Raw genomic sequence first — 18,236 nt, forward strand, 5'->3', positions numbered from 1 at the left:
AGGGGTGAGGGATGCTTCTCTCCCAGCTCTCTGTCCCCTTGCCACTTTGAGTGGTCTCTATTCTTAGGTGCCAAGTCTTTCAGCCTGTCTGGGTTTTTCTTTTCTAATCCTAGAGGGAAAGATTTGATAAACACATTAATTACTACACTTTAATAGGCTCATGATCCAGGGTCTCCTCACAGCTATGCTTTCTTCTCTCCCTTGCTGCAACCACTGGGGCAATTAAAAGTCGCATCTCCATAGAGCCAGATAAGGCTTCCTGCAGCCCTTCCACACCTCCTGTTTCTGAGGCCTTACTGTCCATGTCCTGGCTGTGGACAGGGCCTGACGAGCATGGGGTTTCTTGATTTTAGCGAGTTGGGCAAAGGCTCCTCTAACTATTCTCTGTGGACAAACTAGAGGAATAAGTTGGATGATAGTATACTAGATAGAGATCTTTTTGGTTTAATAGCCAAAAAGTGTTGATTGTTATTGTCATAGATGTAAACAACAGGGCTTTTTCACTGGTTTTGACTTCTTCAGTATTTTAATCAGTGGCTTGGATAAAGATTACATAGCATAAAGTTTAGAGGAACAGATAATACAAAAGTCAGCAAGCTCAGATACATAAAGAGCAGATGAGGAGAGACAAACCAGATTGTCTGCCGGATGACTCTGGAGACTCGCCCTTGGGCAGCCTAGTAGGACGCAGGCTCTGCAGTAGGGCTTCAGGAACTGAGGTCGGAACCAATGCTGGAAGATGACCTCGCACAAGTCATTGGGGCTCCGGCTCTATCCCCTCCCACCTTCATCATCACTGTGGAAGTCAATGGGGCACCAGGTTCCCCCTCTTGGATCACACATGTGCATGCATACACGCATGTGCGCACACACACACACACAGAGCCCTCCAAGACATGGTCAGCCCTAGCTTGCCTCTCTTTGGGATGGCCAGGGTCTCAGGGCACTGTGTCCACTCTGCCAGCCATATGCCTGAGAAACTACTTTGAGTCTATATCGTAGGTCATTTATACAGTGTTTATCCTTGCCTCCTACCCCACAAATGAGTTGAAACAAGATTTTTTTAAAAGATAAAATGTTATATAGATAAATATGCTCCCTGTAGGCTAAAAAAAATCAATTACATAAATCCATGGATGTGGTGGCAAGTTGGCATCACACCTTGCGAGAAATCAATGAGTTTAGTGGACTCAGAATGAATAAGTGAAGTGACCATGTGGTCTGTGGCTTGATCCAGATGGCAGGAGGGGACCTTGTGCTCATCTTGCCAGCCCACTCCCAGACAACTGTGATTTGTGCAGCCCACTCTGGTCTCAGGGAGAGGCCAGGCTCACCGCTGCTGCTGCTGTACAGACAGAGCACTTACAAGACTAGTGGAGCAGCCAGAAGAATTAGACTGGAGCAGACTAATTGCTGAGGCTGACAAATTTAGAGTAAAGCTGGCCGAAGCTCATATCCAGGATGCTAAAGCAGAAGAGAAAGTCGAGAGAGACAGAGGACGGACCTGGCTGACTGTGAGAGGACTGGGAGAAGCGCAAGCGAACTGTACAAAAGCAAAAAGGAGCAGCTGGTTAGGGGCTGTCGGTCCCTGCGGAGGGAAGCTGATGCAGGCTGCAGCCTTTCAGAAAGGGAAGAGTAGGGTGGAATGCTGCAGCCCAGCACCTCCTCTGGAAAAGGTGATTGCTTTGAGGAAACTCCAGTACCACTATCTTCCTTATTTTAAAAACCACTTATTCTTTTTTTTTTTTCTTTTTAAGTCAAAGTAATGTATTGGTACAGTTTTGCTTTTTTTAAAAAAATAGTACCATTAAGCCTACAATGAAAAAACTGCAACCCTAACCCTTTACTTTTTTGTATTTCTACTTCCTAGAAAAAACTGCTTTCAATTCTGTTCTCTATTTCTTCTGTTTCCCTTCAGCCCCTTATTTCTAAATAGCAGGATTATATGACTGTCACTTGGTATTTCAGTTTTAGTTTTTTGGCTCCTATACCAACCTCTCCTGCACTCTGGCCAGTCACACAATCACTTCCTCCCATCCTCCCATTAGAGTACTGTCACCCTGTGGGTGAAATCAGTGTTCGGTGTTGTTGATGTTATGGTTTAGCTCAGTTCAGCCGCTCAGTCATGTCCAACTCTTTACAGACCCATGGATTGCAGCACGCCAGGCCTCCCTGTCCATCACCAGCTCCCAGAGTTTACTCAAACTCATGTCTATCCAGTCGGTGATGCCATCCAACGATCTCATCCTCTGTCATCCCCTTCTCCTCCTGCCTTCAATCTTTCCAGCATCAGGGTCTTTTCCAGTGAGTCAGTTCTGCGCATCAGATGGCCAAATTATTGGAGCTTCAGCTTCAGCATCAGTCCTTCCAGTGAATATTCAGGACTGATTTCCTTTAGGATGGACTGGTTGGATCTTCTTGCAGTCCAAGGGACTCTCAAGAGTCTTTTCCAACACCACAGCTCAAAAGCATCAGTTCTTTGGGGCTCAACTTTCTTTATGGTCCAACTCTCACATCCATACATGTTATGGTTATGGAAATGTAATTCACTGCTTATCTGGGCAATATAATAACACTGCTTTACTTTATGGGCACCTTTACATTCTGCTGGCATTAATAACCACTGTTTGCTTGCTGGCTCAGTCTTCCATGTACTTATCACAGATTCTTTTCAAATTATCTGACTGAACCATAAAAAGTATTTAATATGTACAAACTTATTATAGTCTCTTTCTCTTCTTTTTCCCCCTCAAAGATTTCTCTCCTACACCCTTGTTCTTTCTGTTGTATCTAACTTGTAGCTGTCTAAGTTTGCTGCGCAACTGTCGTTAGAGCATCCCTTCATCATTAACAGGAGAATTTTTTCTGCCTCTCTTGTGTTAAATTTCTTGCTTTCTGAATTCTATTTTCCTCTTTCTTAGTTTGTTTACTCTTTTTGGCAGAATACATCTGCAAGTAGCTTCTTGTGAAAGATAAGTGGGAGGTTAATTTTTGAAGACTTGCATGTCTGAAAATGTCTTTATGTATTTTTTACAGCTTTATTGAGATATATTTCACATACTATAAAACTCACCCACTTAAAGTGTACAGTTCAATGATTTTTAGTATATTCACAGTTGTACAAACCTCACAACTTGATGTTAGAATACTTTTAACACCTCACAAAAGAAACTTTATCTACATTAACAATCATTCGCTGTTTCTGCTCACCACACTTCCCTAAACTCCCTGCCTCAACCCCCGGTAGCCACTGATTTACCTTTTCTTCATGAATTTGCCAGTTCTTGACATTCCACCATATAATACATGGTCTTTTGCGTCTAACTTCTTTCATTTAACATGCTTTTTTCAAGATTCACGCATATTACGGCACGTATCAGTACCTCATTCTTTTTCACTGCTACATAATAATTCTGGTATGTGACTACACCGTGTTTTATTTCTTCATTCATCAGTTGCTTGTAGGTTGCTACAAGCATGTAGCAATTTCTGGCTATTTTGAGTAATGCTACTGTGAACATTAGTGTATAGGTTTTTTTGTGTGTGTGGACATATTTAATTTCTGGGTATATACCTAGGAGTGAAATGCTAGGTTATGTGACGACTATATTTAGCCTTTTGAGCAACTGTCAAACAGTTTTCCAAAGTCACTGAACCATTTTACACTCCCACCAGCAGTGTATGAATGTTCCAATTTCTCCATATCCTCACCAACACTTGTTAAATTATCTTTTTTATTTTAGCCATCTAAGTGAATTTGAAGTGGTATCTCATTATGATTGGCTTTACATTTTTCTAATAATGATGCTGAGTTTCTTTTCATGTGTTTTATTTACTACTGGTATATCTTCTTTGGAGAAATGTCTGTTCAAATCCTTTGCGAATTTTAAAAATGTGTTATTTGTGTTTTTATTGACTTAAGAGTTCTTTATATATCCTATATATATGTGATTTGCAAATATGTGTTGTTCTGTGGGTTATCTTTTCACTTTCTTGCTAATGTCCTTTGATACACAAAGGTTTTCAAATTTGATAAAATCTAATTGTCTATTTTTCCTTTCGTCACTTGTTTCAGTGTTGTATCTAAGAAACCAGTGCATAATCAGAGATCACGAAAATCTACTCCCATGTTTTCTTCTAGGAGATGTACAGTTTTAGCTCTTACATTTGGGCTGGTGATTCATTTTGAGTTAATTTTTGCATACGGTATGAAGTAGGGTGTCCAGCTTTGTTTTTTTGCATATGGAAATCTAGTTTTCTCTCATCATTTGTTGAATAAAACCTTTTCTTTTCCTTGTTGAATTGTCTTGGCACCCTTGTTGAAAGTAAGTTGACTATATATGTGAGGGCTTGTTACTGAACTCTCAATTCTATTCTATTGATCTTTGTGTCAATTCTTATGCTAGTCCTACATTGTCTTAATTAATTTAGCTTTGTAGCCCATTTTAAATTGGGAAGTATAAGTCCTCCAAATTGCTATTTTTCAATATTGTTTTGGCTATTCTGGATCTCTTGCATTTCCATATGAATTTACAACTAGCTTATTAATTTTTGCAAAAGAGAATCTAAAATTCTGGTAGTTATTGCACTGAATCTATAGATCAATTTGGGGACTACTGCCATCACCACACTGTTAATTCTTCCAATCTATAAACATTTTCCTTTTCCATTTATTTGGATCTTTAATTTATGTTTAAATGTCTTGTAGTTTTTGGTATACAAGTGGTGCATTTCTTTCATTAAATTTATTCCTAGGCGTTTTCTTATTTTTACTGTGATAATAATGGGATTGTTTCCTTAATGCCTTAATTAATTTTTAGATTGTCCATTGTTAGTGTCTGGAAACGTAATTAACTTTTTAATACATTGATCTGGCATCTTGCCACATTGATGATTTCATTTATTATATCTACTTCTTATTAGTGGATTCCATAGGATTTTTTATAAACAATCTGATATCATCTGCTAGTCATTTTATTTCTTCCTAACCTGCCTCTTGAGAAACCTATATGCAGGTCAGGAAGCAACAGTTAGAACTGGACATGGAACAACAGACTGGTTCCAAATAGGAAAAGGAGTATGTCAAGGCTGTATATTGTCACCCTGCTTATTTAACTTCTATGCAGAGTACATCATGAGAAACGCTGGGCTGGAAGAAGCACAAGCTGGAATCAAGATTGCCGGGAGAAATATCAATAACCTCAGATATGCAGATGACACCACCCTGATGGCAGAAAGTGAAGAGGAACTAAAAAGCCTCTTGATGAAAGTGAAAGAGGAGAGTAAAAAAGTTGGCTTAAAGCTCAACATTCAGAAGGCGAAGATCATGGCATGTGGTCCCATCACTTCATGGGAAATAGATGGGGAAACAGTAGAAACAGTGTCAGACTTTATTTTTGGGGCTCCAAAATCACTGCAGATGGTGATTGCAGCCATGAAATTAAAAGACGCTTACTCCTTGGAAGGAAAGTTGTGACCAACCTAGACAGCATATTAAAAAGCAGAGACATTAGTTTGCCAACAAAGGTCCATCTAGTCAAGGCTATGGTTTTTCCAGTGGTCAATATGGATGTGAGAGTTGGACTGTGAAGAAAGCTGAGTGCCGAAGAATTGATGCTTTTGAACTGTGGTGTTGGAGAAGACTCTTGAGAGTCTCTTGGACTGCAAGGAGATCCAACCAGTCTACCCTAAAGGAGATCAGTCCTGGGTGTTCATTGGAAAGACTGATGTTGAAGCTGAAACTCCAGTACTTTGGCCACCTGATGCGAAGAGCTGACTCCTTGGAAAAGACTCTGATGCTGGGAAAGATTGAGGGCAGGAGAAGGGGAAGACAGAGGATGAGATGGCTGGATGGCATCACTGACTCAGTAGACATGGGTTTTGGGTGGACTCCGGGAGTTGGTGATGGACAGGGAGGCCTGGTGTGTTGTGGTTCATGGGATTGCAAAGAGTCGGACATGACTGAGCGACTGAACTGAACTGAACTGATTGGGGTATAGCCAATTAACAATATTTTGATAAGTTTCAGGTGAACAATGAGCAGACTCAGCCATACATAGAAGATAAGTGTTTTTATCCTGAAAGAATGTTGAATTTGTCAAATGCTTTTTCACTGTCTAGTAAGATGATCATGGGATTTTTATCCTTTAATTTATTAATAATATGTATTGCACTAATTAATTGTAGTAGGTTAAATCAGCCTTGCATTCCAGGGACAAATTTCATTTGGTCACAGTGTATGTATCCTTTTTTATGTTGCCGAATTTTGTTTGCTAATATTTGCTGAGTGTTTTCCCACTTATGTTCACAACAGATATTGGTCTGCAGTATTCCTGCGATGATTTTAGTTTTGGTATCAGAGTAATACTTATCTTATAGAATAAGTTGGGAAGTGAGTTTTATATATTCTTAAACTTTTAAAATTATTTAATTGGATTGAAAAAAATGTCTTTAGAACAAGTTTCATAGCACTTCTCTAAAGAAGCAGATAGTAAATATTTAGCTTTTAGGGGCCACACTTGGTCTCTGTCACATATTCTTCTTTGTTTTTCTTTCTAAAACTCTAAACATTTGAATTTCATTCTTAGTTCAGGGGCAGGCTGCGACCTACATTTGGTCCACAGGCCATAGTAGGCCAATCCCTGCTTTAAGATGTCAAAGGCATTGATCTATTCTCTTTTGGATTCTTTACTCAAACTTTCAATCTTTGTTGTTTTGCTTTGTTTTTTCTCTGAAAGCATATATATTCTTCTATTTATCTCTGGCATCTGGAAATTCTCAAGAGTATATTCTGGTGTAGGTCTTTTTTATTCTTTGTACTAGGAAATTTATCAATATGGAAACTGTCAACATGGAAATAAATATGCCTTTAGTTCTGGGAAAGTTTAATTTTAAACATTATTTATTTGTTAATTCCTCCCCTATTTTGCTGTTCTCTCCTTCCCAAACTCCTGTTATTCATAAATTAATCATTTAGTTTTCTTAACTCTTCTCTATTTTTCACCTCCTACTCTTTTTATTCCAACTCCTGGGAGATTTACTTCACATAATTTTTCAAACTGTTTTGACCTTTGGAATTTTGTATGTAATTTATATAAACACAATATAATTTATTGTGTATATTGCATATATATCACACGATATACAATTTCTGAGAATTTTTCTTACTCTCTGACTGTTCTTTCCCTAGAATCCTGTTTTTGCTTCGTGGGTGCCATTTATTCTCCTATAGCTCTAAAGATACTTAAACTTTTTAAAGTTTTCTTTTTTTTTCATTATGTGCTTGCTCGTTATTCTTTCTTCCCTGCTGTTTCTCTTTGGGGAAGGCTCATCTAGATGTTTTCCTCCTGTTTGGGGATACTTGATTACCCCTTCAAGTTTGAGAGAGAGGCTTAAAATCTGACTAGAAATTCCACTAGGCTTGTCAGCTAGTGGGCTTCACTAATGATCAAGAAAGGATCCTGTCTTTTTTTTTTTTCTTTTAGGATCCTGTCTTTTGAGGAGAAGTGGAACAAGTATAAATTTCTTTATTTTTTCCTCTTTTCCTCCAAGAGTTTTGTAATCTCCTGCCTCAAGGTGGGAGGTAGGTGCAGGACAGGCTGTCAGTGATCTGGGAGACAACAGCAGAAAAGGAGGACGGGGGTAGCAGGGAACTCATATTTCAGGGTATACGCTTTGATTTAACTCCCTTCAACTCACTCTTGTGTTGGTATTCCTGGTACATGCTCAGCTGCTCAGTCATGTCTGACATTTTGCAGTTCCATGGACTGTAGCCTGTCAGGCTCTTCTGTCCTTGGGATTTTCCAGGCAAGAATACTGGACTACGTTGCCCTTTCCTCCTCCAGGGGATCTTCTCAACCCAGGGACTGACCTGCGTCTCCTGTGTGTCCTGCACTGACCAGCAGGTTCTGTACCACTGAGCCCCCTGGGAAGCCCGTTTCCAGGTACAAAGCCCCTCTAGTTCAGTCTCTTAAGAGAATAAGCCGCTACTCTTTTGTTAGAGTGGGACTGGGACAGGTACATAGTTCCAGGGCTTGGAGACTGGATCTGTGGAGTCTAAGTGCTTCTTTTAAAGATTCCCAACCAATCATCTCATTTTAGCACCACCTGGTAACTCCCACATCAGGGATACCAGGTGCCTCCAATTCCTAAACCTTTACAAAGCTTTGGGGGGGTAGTAATTGGCTTCTTTTTATTGGCTTTCCTAAGGTTCCGTTTTCCTGGTCTGCTAAGTCAGTTGTTATTTGCACACCAACACTTCAGGTTCTAAGTTTTAAAAAACATTTCTTTTTTTTTTTTTTTTTTTTTCTTTTTTAATAGAAAATTATTTAATTAGTGTACATGTGTTCCCCATCCTGATTGCCTCTTAATCCTGTTTGAACTTGAGGGTTTATGGACTTTAAATTATTTTACTCTAACTTTAGTTGAAATATTGTAAAGAAGTTCAGATAAGTATGTGAGATTAACCTATCATGTTTTAAAGGAAATTATTACCTCCTTTTAAAAGAAGATGATTCTACAGCTTTTGGTAGTATTCTTACTGAGGTGCAGTGAGTCCCCGCCATCACATCTTGTGGAGAGTTGGGACCCCTCTCTGCTGGTCCTTATAGGTTCTGAACTACCCACAGAAGAATTCTCAAGTCAATAAACCTAGAAAAATGAAGCAAATAAACACAAAGCAAGCAGAAAGAAGAAAATAATAGAGACACCAGTAGAAATCATTGAAATTGAAAACAGTAAACCAGTAGAGAAAATCAACAAGCCAGTTCTTTGAAAAGATCAATAAAATTGGCAAACCCCCTAGCAAGAAAAAAAGGGACAGAATATAAATGATCAATACAGTATTAGGAGTGAAGCAGGGAATAACGCTGAAAACTCTGCAGATATCAAAAGGATAAAAAGGAAATACTACAAATGACTCCATACAAATATATTTGACAATTAAATGGACCTACCATGACTGACCCAATATGAAATAGATCATTTGAATAACTCTATAGCTAGTGAGAAAATTGAATTAATAAATTAATAGTTAAAACATTTCCCCAAACGTATCTACACCCTTGCTGATTTTTTGGTCTACTTTTTCTATCAATTGTTGAGAGAGCGATATTGATGTCTTCTGCTGCAGCTATGGCTTGTCTGTCTTTACCAGGTTTGGTTTACATATTACGCAGTTGTGTTCTTTGGTGTGTACACATTTAGAACTGCTATTCATCTTGATAGCAAACCTTTTTATCATTGCATATCGTTACATTCCATCCCTCTTTTTCTCTGGTAATTTATTTGATATTAATATAGCCACATCTGCCTTCTTTTGAATAATTTCTGCATGATATATCTTTTCCCATCTTTTTACCTTCAACCTGACTATACTGTTATAGTTGAAATGAGTTTTTTATGGACAACACATAGCTGGTCATGTTTTCTAACCCAGGCTGCAATCTGTCTTTTAAATGGTATATTTAGACTATATTAAATGCAACTATTGATACGTTAGGGCTAAAGCCTGCCAGTTTGTTTTCCGCTTGGTCCCTCTGTTATTCATTTCTCTATTTTCTTTTGCACTTCCGGTGGACTACTCAACCACTTTTTAGGGTGTCATTTTAATTTATCAATAGTGTTCTTAAGTGTATCCCTTTATGTAACATTTACAGTGATTGCTCTAGGCATTACATTATATATAGTAACTTTTCATTATCTACTGATGTCATCATTTTATCAGTTTGAATGTAGTTAGAGGAAACAATATTCCTCATGTCCCTTTATCCTCCTTATTTGCAAGATAATTTTCTGCTGTATTTCCTCTATAAACATTTAGAACGACATTAGACTATGTCATAATTTTTCCTTCAGCTGTCAAATATTTAAAAATTCAAGAAGTAAGGTTTATTACATTTATCCATACTTGTACTCTTTCTATTATTTTTTTTTTCCTTTCTGGTATTCTAAGATTTCTTCTTTTATTATTTTCTTTCTGTTTCAAAATGCTCCAGCCATTTTTTAAAGGATAGATTAGCTAGGGACAAATTCTTTTCCTTTCTTTGAGAATGTCTTAACTTCTTTTCATTTTTGATGGATATTTTCAGAAGGTATAGCATTCTAGGTTCACAATTCTTTTAGTACTTAAAAAAATATTTTGCCACTTCTCTCTGGCCTCCATAGCTTCTGATGAGAAATTACTGTCATTCAAATTATTTTTTCCTATAGGTAGTGCCATTTTTCTTGAATTATATCAAGATTACTTATCTTTAGATTTCAGAAGCTTAAATATGATGTATTTTGGTATGATTTTCTTTTGACTTATCTTCTTTGAGATTCACTTTGATTCTTGAATCTATACATTTCAGTTTCAGATCAGTCCAACTCTTTGCGACCCCATGGACTGCAACATGCCAGGCCTCCCTGTCCATCACCAGCTCCCGGAGCTTACCCAAACTCATGTCCATTGAGTCGGTGATGCCATCCAGCCATCTCATCTTCTGTTGTCCCCTTCTCTTCCTGCCTTCAATCTTTCCCAGCATCAGGGTCTTTTCAGATGAGTCAGTTCTTTGCATCAGGTGGCCAAAGTATTGGAGTTTCAGCTCCAGCATCAGTCCTTTCAATGAATATTAAGGGCTGATCTCCTTTAGAATGGACTGGTTGGACCTCTTTGCAGTCCAAGGGACTCTCAAGAGTCTTCTCCAACACCACAGTTCAAAAGCATCAGTTCTTCGGCGCTCAGCTTTCTTTCTAGTCCAACTCTCATATCCATACATGACTACTGGAAAAACCTTAGCTTTGACTAGATGGACCTTTGTTGGCAAAGTAATGTCTCTGCTTTTTACTATGCTGTCTAGGTTGGTCATAAGTTTTCTTCCAAAGAGCAACTGTCTTTTAATTTCATAGTTGCAGTTACCACCTGCAGTGATTTTGGAGGTCAAAAAGATGAAGTCTGTCTCTCTTTCCACTGTTTCCCCATCTATTTGTCATGAAGTGATGGGACCAGATGCCATGATCTTAGTTTCCTGAATGTTGAGTTTTGAGCCAACTTTTTCACTCTCCTCTTTCACTGTCATCAAGAGGCTCTTTAGTTCTTCACTTTCTTCCATAAAGGCAGTGTCAGAAGGAAATGGCAACCCAGTATTCTTGCCTAGAGAATCCTGTGGACAGAGGAGCCTCGTGGGCTGCTGGTCCAAAGCGTTGCACAGAGTCGGACATGACTGAAGCGACTTAGCATGCATGCATGCATTGGAGAAGGAAATGGCAACCCACTCCAGTATTCTTGCTTGGAGAATCCCAGGGACAGAGGAGCCTGGTCGGCTGCCGTGTATAGGGTCGTGACTTAGCAGCAGCAGCAGCAGCAGCAGCATAGCAATCTATAAATTTATGTCTCATCAAATTAGGGGAGTTTTTTTTCACTTTTTATTTTATATTGGAGTATAGTTGATTTAAAATGTTGTGGTAGTTTCAGGTGCACAGCAGAGTGACTCAGTATTTGGGGCGTTTCTAGCCATTATTTCTTTGAGTACCTTTTCATCCCCACCCTTTTTCTCTTCTCCTCCTGGGACTCTGATCACATGGATATTAAATCCTTGCTATAATCCCACATATCCCTAAGGCTCTTTCTTTCTTTTTTTTTTTTTTGCCTATTTCCCCTCAGTAATTTAAGACTTGGTAATTACTCCTTGGCAGGAAAGTTATGACCAACCTAGACAGCATATTAAAAAGCAGAGACATTACTTTGCCAACAAAGGTCCATCTAGTCAAGACTATGGCTTTTTCAGTCGTCATGTATGGATGTGAGACTGGACCATAAAGAAAGCTGAGCGCCAAAGAATTGATGCTCTTGAACTGTGGTGTTGGAGAAGACTCTTGAGAGTCCCTTGGACTACCAGGAGATCCAACCAGTCCATCCTAAAGGAAATCAGTCCTGAGTGTTCATTGGAAGGACTGATGTTGAAGCTGAAATGCCAATACTTTGGCCACCTGATACAAAGAGCTGACTCATTTGAAAAGGCCCTGACGTTGGGAAAGATTGAAGGCAGGAGGAGAAGGGACGACAGAGGACGAGATGGTTGGATGATATCATTGACTCAATGGACATGAGTTTGGGTGAACTCTGGGAGTTGGTGATGGACAGAGAGGTCTGGCATGCTGCAGTCCATGGGGTCACAGAGTTGGACATGACTGAGCAATTGAACTGAACTGAACCAAATTCTATTGTTGTATTTTCAAGTTTACTGGTTTTGAAAAATGTCTCCTTCATTCTGCCATTGAGCCCATCCGTAGAGCTTTTTATCTTGAGTATTGTATTGTTATGTCAGAAAATTTCTGCTTGATCCTCTTTTCTATTCTCTATTTCTCTGCTGAGACTTTTTGCCACTGCTTCAGGTGTGCTGATAATTGCTTGCTGAGTATTTTATCATGGATATTTCATTTGTCAGGTAATTATAACATCTTTGTCGTCTTGATGTTGTCATCTATTGACTTCTGGTCAAGGGTGTGAATTTCAGCTTGATCTCCTGTGGCACAGTGGTAAGGAGGCTTAGTTACCACTTACTGATGATGAAATTCCTGACTTTGCTGTAGATCTGACACCATGCCAGTGGATAAGGGGAGGGGAGTGTCATTATTGCTAGGTGGAGGTGTAAGTCCAAGCTTCCCACATGACCTCCATTGACACTGTGTTTGGGAGATATTTTGCTATCAGTCATCAAAGTCCCTGCTTCCTGCTTGACCTTCTCTAACAACATCCTAGCAGGTGTGTTGGGGCACCGCATTGCAGTCTAGTAAGGAAAGGAACCTAAGCCTCCCATTCAACCTTTGCTGGCATGGGTGGAGGTAGGGTGACGGGTTTGTTCTGTGGTGTTTGGCTAGAGTAGAGCAGTAATTGTCTAAACATTTTCTATCTTGCTAGGCTGCCCCTTCCCAGGTCCTCTAACTCAACTGGGATTCTGCTGGAAATTTTTCTTTTTGGATGTGCCTGTTAGTTTTTCTGGATCACTGGCACCTTCAGCTCTAAGTCTGGGATGTATGAAGCCAAAAGAAGACCTCTGAGCCTTGTAATTCCTCAAGTCTTGAAGCCTGTCTGCCTTTAACTCTCCACCTTTCAATCTTCTTAGATTCGTGTCGAATATAATATCCAAGGATTTTTGATGTACTTAACAGGAGGAAATGGGAAAAGAAGTCCCCAGTACATTATTTTTTTCTGTTTCATAAATGAAGAAAGAGACTCATTTATATTTTTCCCAAATCACAAGATTCTAAGCAGGTTATAGACTAACTACCGTGGAACTTCTTCTCCTGCTAGAAACCAGGGTGCCCAGAACCTATAAGAGCCATCATTGAGGGTTCCAACCATCCCCAGGGTGTTGTGTACCCCAAATTACACGGCAGTTACCTACATAACTGGAACAGAATCTCACATTCGTATGAGGCTACAACTAAGACTCCTTTTTCCTATGATGGAGGCTCGTGTGGCCTAGGTCCAAATATAAGAAAAGTAAATAAATAAGTAAAAGTGGTCATGTGAAAAAGGATTAGGCTTATTTCTCATGAATTCAGAAAACAAAGCTATCCAATCAGAGAGCAGAAACCATCCATCAGAGATGCTGTCAAACAGGGTCTCTATTTGGATAAGAATGTTAAATATGTCATTAAAAATGCAGACCCTGAGGTGATTTTGTTTGTGTGTGCTCCCTAAAGATTGTTAACCCCTGCTACAGAGAGAAACGGCGGAAGTTTCCGTGGCCTCTTGGAGCTCCTCAGACGGAGACTCTGGCTCTCCTGGAGGCATTGCTCTGGTCACTGCCTCTTCTGCTCCTCCAGTTTCTGGTGAAACTCGCCCGTGAGCAGGGCTACCCCAGTGGCAGCTGCCATGAGCCTCCTGCAGGGGAACAGAGGCCTGAAGTCTGGGAGGGGCTTGAGGGAGGGACCTAGTCAAAAGTGGCAGACAGGAGAAGACTAATGGGATTAGCCAAGGATGCTGGAACCTTGCCAGCCCTCTCCAGCAAATAGCCCAAATTGCCCTCTTGATAGCATTAAGTGAAATCAGAAATCAGAGATGTTGGCTGGTCAATCTCCTTGGGGTTTCTGTGCAGATGTAGCACAGTAGGGGTGGGGAGATCCTTCAGCGGGGCAGCCCGTACTTCTCTGCCAGCAGCTGTGGCATGTGGTTTGTTCCGTCAGCTTCCCTAGCCCCTGGTCAGGAGGGAAGGAGCCAAGCCAGCAGGCCTAAATCATGATCAAGTCTCCATCCCATTCCACCCCATCCCTCGCCACCCCACCCTGTAGCACAAAGTCACCCTCAAAGAGGAGTCAGTTAGAGGCACACTGCTTTGTGTCAGGGATTTTCAAGGCCACAAAATTTAGGTTGGAGTGGTGTCCTGGGCAGGGGCCATTGTGGAATGGTGCCAGGAGGGACTTCCTTTTTTCAACAGAGCCTGAACCTAGGTTCCTTGAGAATCTGAGCAACCTCAGATTGACAAGAAAAGGTCCTCCTCCTCTGGGACCACGTCTCCTTCCATGCCCAGGCTCTGGGACAGGCGACATGCCCAGGAGCCCATTTGGGCTAGAAATTTCCAGAGACTTAGAAATTTGGTGAGCTGAATTGTTTCCCATCTCTTCCAGCACGTGATCCACCACGGCTCATTGACTTCTCCTGATGGGAGCTTTCGGAATCTCCAGCAGAGGCCCTGTTGCTTCATCAGGCCGACTTATTCATATTCTCAACTGCCTTGGCCTAGCCAGTAGGGCTTAATGGTGACCCACCATCCTCTGTTCTTCATGACAAATCCTGGTCATCTCATTCAACACATCCCTTCCTTCTCTTACGTTGAGGGATGGGGAGGTTAACCAAGCCAGGTTGGGAAGTGAGTGGACAGGTAAGCAGTGGGGGCTACTGTGGAGGGGCTGAGCCCCCCGAGGGAACCAGGGCTGGTGTGCCAGGTGGGGAGAACCTCAGCTCCCAGGACGCTTCTGTGTCAGCAGCAACCATCAGATCTGTCTGCCAGAATCTCACTGGCCAGGCCTGGTCTCCTGCAGGAAGAGCTCCTCTGCCTCTCACTGACCACAGTCAGCAGCAGAGTGGACCAAAAGCAATTCCATCATGATGTTTCTAAGAGAGGGTGAGATTTTGCACATTATGCATTTCCCTGGGCTCCCTGGGGGTCTGATGGCATCAAACCACAGCCATCAGTACCTCAAAGGTGGGGTGGGTGGTGAGCATTCATGTGTGTGTGTGGTGTTTGTGTGTGTGTGTGTAATGTCTGCTGAGGCTGTCCACAAACAGTTTTGCATGCACCAGTAAGCACAGGTGTTTCTTAATGCCCAGCAAATACTCTTGTCTATATTACATCAAAATGAGAAATCAATTCTGGTAATCAGCCTATTTCCTTGATTCTAATTTGTCATTGATTATAAGATGCTTCATTGATTTAATAGCTACTTCAAAAAAAAAGAAAGAAAGAAACTTTACACATCTATTTTAAGACATATCCTCATTTCAGAAATGTTAAAATATGTGTAGGGGAAGAAGGGAGATGCATATTATGATGAAGAGAAAATGGTAATCGGGAGATAGTCAAACCAATGGCCTAATTAAATTCATCAGTAAATGCAGTCAGCATGATTTATTGACCTGTTCTGTGATAGAGAACCTTTTTAGGTGAGAGGTTTTTGTGTGTTGATGGACACACTGGCCAATGACTCAACCAGCTTGAGTTCAATGGCTGTGCCCTACTCCTTGCCTGTTCTTGGGGGCCCCTTCCCTAAGAGCACCTCCTCCCGTCATGTCAGGCATCCGACTCTAACTAATTGACTCCCAGCATTGAAGGCAGGAAGTTGTCCTCATCTGCTTTCATCTGACACTGGCTCTGAGCTCAGTTCCTCCCTTCAGTTCCCAGGGACCCAGATCTCCCCTCCCACCCAGGTTATCATTTGCCCCCTTCCTGCCCCTGCCACCTTCTCTCCCAGCATGCAGCCTACAGCCTATAAATAACACTGTCTGCTTATCCCTCCAGGAGGCCAAGCTTCCTCTTGACCAGCCTTTGCTAAGGCTGTTCTCCTAATCTGGCAGAGCCTTTGAGACCCATGGTCAAAACTCCAGTCTATTATTTTGAAGTGGAAAAAAGGTGGACTTTAGACACACATTGGAATGACGTGGCTCTAATAACAAGCCAGCAGGACACCTGGAAGGTCTGAGGCCTGAGATGGGAAGTGGTAGCAAAAAAAATCTTTGAGAAAATTAAAATCAGAAAATTGTGATCCACACTGGAGAGTGGGAGGAATTAGCTAGAGGTTGAATGAACAGGGCACTGGAGTGGTCTAGGGAGAAAAGTCAAGAAAAAGACTGAAGTTAGAGAGTCTTTTCAAAGGTGCTGGAGAAGAATCTGCTGTAAGGAAAGCAAGGGTGACTGCAGGGATCTCTCATAAGTCTCTCTCAGATCTCAAACTCTTCTACGTTCTCCTGGTTTTCCTTTCATTCAGAGGTTCCCAACCTGGGAGTCAGGGTGCTGCTCCCACATAAGGCTGCTTAGAAATGTCTGGAGGGGACTTCCCTGGAGATCCAGCAGGTGCGACTCTGAGCTTCCAGAGCAGACGAGGCAGGTTTGATTCCTGGTGGGGGAACTAGGATCCCACAAGCCTGTGAGAGAGCTAATTGTTAGGCAGGTTGATAAGGAGTCCAGGGCCCTCAAGGAGGGAGGGGTCCAGGGCCCTTGAGAAGGAGAAAGGGGTCCAAGGCTCTCAAGGAGGAGAAAAGGGTGATATACAGGAGATATCAGGTGATACCTAGGTGACATAGACAGGAGAAAATGGGTTATAACACAATATATCTTGCTTGAGGACATGTTTCTCCTTCTTAACAAGAACCTAGACTAATCTTGTTATCCTAAGATATGTTATCTTATGCTGTGGGAGTGGGTCTGGTAAGACCTTTCTACTGTTAGTTCTAATCTTGTTAATTTAATGTCTGTTGGGGGAGTGGGTCTTGTAAAAGTATATGAGACCTTGACAAGACTAGCAGTGGGGCACACTTCCCCCACCCCGCTGATGTCCGTGTCAGAAGCTCTCTCTGTCCCTTTTTATACTTTAATAAAACTGCTACACGAAAGCTCTTGAGTGATCAAGCCTGGGCCCTGGTCCTGAGGCTAAATCTTCTTTTTTTGGCAATCACGAATCTGATACCATTCATGGTAGGCTATCATGGCCAAATAAATAAGTAAAAGATAATAGGTCTTGTTCACCCTTTTAAAAAAGAGAAATGCCTGAAAGGGTTTTGATTGTCACTATAACTGGGTCTGTTATAACTGGGTCTGAAATAGAAGAAAACAATAGAATGGGAAAGACTAGAAATCCCTTCAAGAAAATTAGATACCAAGGGAACATTTCATGCAAAGACGGCACAATAAAGGACAGAAATGGTATGGACATAACAGAAGCAGAAGATATAAGAAGAGGTGGCAAGAATACACAGAACTATACAAAAAACACCTTCATGACCCAGATAACCACGATGGTGTAATCACTCACCTAGAGCCAGACATTCTGGAATGCGAAGTCAAGCGGGCCTTAGGAAGCATCACTGTGAACTAAGCTAATGGAGGTGATGGAATTCCAGTTGAGCTATTTTAAATCCTAAAAGATGATGCTGTGAAAGTGTTGCACTCAATAGGCCAGAAAATTTGGAAAACTCAGCAGTGGCCACAGGACTGGAAAAGGTTAGTTTCATTCCAATCCCAAAGAAAGGCAATGCCAAAGAATGTTCAAACTACCTAACAGTTGCACTCATCTCACATGCTAGCAAAGTAATGCTCAAAATTCTCCAAGCCAGGCTTCAACAGTATGTGAAGTGTGAACATCCAGATGTTCAGGCTGGATTTAGAAGAGGCAGAGGAACCAGAGATCAAATTGCCAACATCTGTTGGATCATAGAAAAAGCAAGAGAATACCAGAAAAGCATCTATTTCTGCTTTATTGACTAAGCCAAAGTTTCTGACTGTGTAGATCACAACAAACTGTGGAAAACTCTTCAAGAAATGGGAATACCAGACCACCTTATCTGCCTCCTGAGAAATCTGTATGCAGGTCAAGAAGCAACAGTTAGAGCCGGACATGGAATAACAGACTGGTTCCAAATTGGGAAAGGAGTATGTCAAGGCTGTATATTGTCACCTTGCTTATTTAACTTACATGCAGAGTACCTCATGTGAAATGCCAGGCTTCATGAAGCACAAGCTGATATCAAGATTTCCAGG

The sequence above is a fragment of the Bos javanicus genome, chromosome 16 (assembly GCF_032452875.1).
Source record: "Bos javanicus breed banteng chromosome 16, ARS-OSU_banteng_1.0, whole genome shotgun sequence".
In the NCBI taxonomy this organism is placed as follows: domain Eukaryota; kingdom Metazoa; phylum Chordata; class Mammalia; order Artiodactyla; family Bovidae; genus Bos; species Bos javanicus.